This window comes from Gavialis gangeticus, unplaced genomic scaffold (assembly GCF_001723915.1).
Source record: "Gavialis gangeticus isolate Ggan-Ray unplaced genomic scaffold, GavGan_comp1, whole genome shotgun sequence".
Lineage (NCBI taxonomy): Eukaryota > Metazoa > Chordata > Crocodylia > Gavialidae > Gavialis > Gavialis gangeticus.
In genome coordinates this window covers 20,603,389-20,605,393 of record NW_017729032.1, presented here as the reverse complement: position 1 = coordinate 20,605,393, position 2,005 = coordinate 20,603,389, and positions in this window count along the sequence as shown.

The following is a 2,005-nucleotide window of genomic DNA, read 5'->3' as shown; positions in this document are numbered from 1 at the left end:
GATCCTATGCAGCGCTGAGCCCCGGATCGGGGTGGTGCGCTCGGCCAAGTGTTTGGGTTTTTTGATTTTTTTATATTACTTTTTAATTATTTAAATTTTATTTTGTTGGTTTATATATTTATTATTTAGTATTTTCATCTTGTTTTGTTGATTTATATATTTAGCATTTTCATCTTATTTAGTTCGTTTATATAGTTATTTCATCTTTTATCTATTTCATTTTCATTTCAGTTCATTATTTGTTATTTAATCTTAATTTATTTGTTTTATTATTTATTTTGTTTGATTTGATTTGATTTGATTTCTCTTTATTATTGTTTTTGTTTTATTTTTATTTTCTTTTATTTATTTTTTACTCCCCTGTCAGGTGCAGGCTGTTTCTAGAAAACCAGTCTTTTTTTCAAAAGTGTGTCTTAATTAGCAAGACACACTCCATGTCTCCTCTTCAGGATGAAGGGTCTGAACAATTTTAGTGAGAGAAGTGGTTGGTAACTTGCGTTAGCCAAAATCATTTGGCTAAAATCATTCCAAGAAAAACTTAAATCTTATTTCTTGGCTATGGTTATAGCTTTGTTTCACTAGGACATGTGATGCTGTCAAAGGAATGGCAGGTTGCTTCGTCTTGCTGCTGCTTTGGGTCTTGTTTCATCTTGTCAGTGCTGTTAGAGATGCACTGAACAAGTCATGGTGAGTGCTGTAAAAGTTAAGAATGGGGCAAAGTGGAGGGAGTAGGTTTCTCCTTGGAAAGAAGGAAATACTCCTCTTTTCCTGGTTGGTTGGATTTGATAATAGTTGTTATCCTTTCACTGGCTAGGAGCCTCTGCAGACTGGTTTTAGGAGCTAAAGTTATGTAGCACATTTAGGAGTGTGCTGAAACAGTCCTTTGGGAGAGGGGGTGGGGAGTGAGTCAGAAAATTCTTGAGACATATTTAGTGGTTGGGGATCTGTTTAAACTACTTTTCCCTCAATTCATTTTCTGAGACGTTGTCTTGATTAAGGGCTGAAATCTGATGTTGGATAAGTCCAAAAACCTACCTTTTATATCAGTAATTCAATTCTCAAAATAGCCTTTCTAATAAAATTATTTAATTCTTTAACTAGTCAGTAAGAAGAATGGATAATGACTTCCTTATTAGTCTTTGGAGGGCTGATTCTCTTCCTGGAAAGTTGCTTAAGTCTTGCCAGATAACTAATTCCCTAGCTAACATAAATGTCACTGCATTGACTTAATACATTAGGAATTAGATGCATCATCAAATGACCTTACTGTATTATATATATTCTATCTCTGCATAGTAGATACTGGGAAGCTATTGAAAGCTTAGACAAAGAAGTCTGACTATAATATCTGCAACTATATCTCAAGACTTGGCATCTCAATACAAGTAAATACAAGTACTATTCTGCTGTGGAGTAAAAAAACTCTGCAGCAATGCACATGTAAACACTGCCCCAGCTGGCTAGGGCATGAGGGTTCTTCATTGTGGGGGTTGCCTGCTGGCTAGCTCTGTGCTGATGCACCCTCATGTCCCAGTCAGCCTCTCTGGAGCATGGTGAGCTGGGGGGAGCAGCCCTAGGATGACCGGCTGACCTACCCCACTCTCCACCCTGGACCTTCCAGCAGCCGGGGTTTTTCTGACCCGGCTCAATGCGCTGCTGCCTCAGACATATGTTCAAACAGCACTTCTGGGAACAATAAACTCCAATGCAATAAGTGCTGGAGTTTATTCATATGCCTTCATTGCATGTGTAGAGGTGCCCAGTTATTTCTTTAAGTTTTGATGGTGTACTCTTCAGGAGAAAGCAAGCATAACACCTCTGTTTTCTTGTGCAGGGACTGGGACTTCCCTGCTGTGATAGAAGCTGGACTCGAGGGGATCGCCTTCAGACCTCAGGTTGGGGAGGACCGGGTTAGAGAGCTTCTGGAGGGGCTGGACGCGTTCAAGTCAGCGGGTCCGGATGCTCTCCACCCCAGGGTGTTGAGGGAGCTAGCTGGGGTTATTGC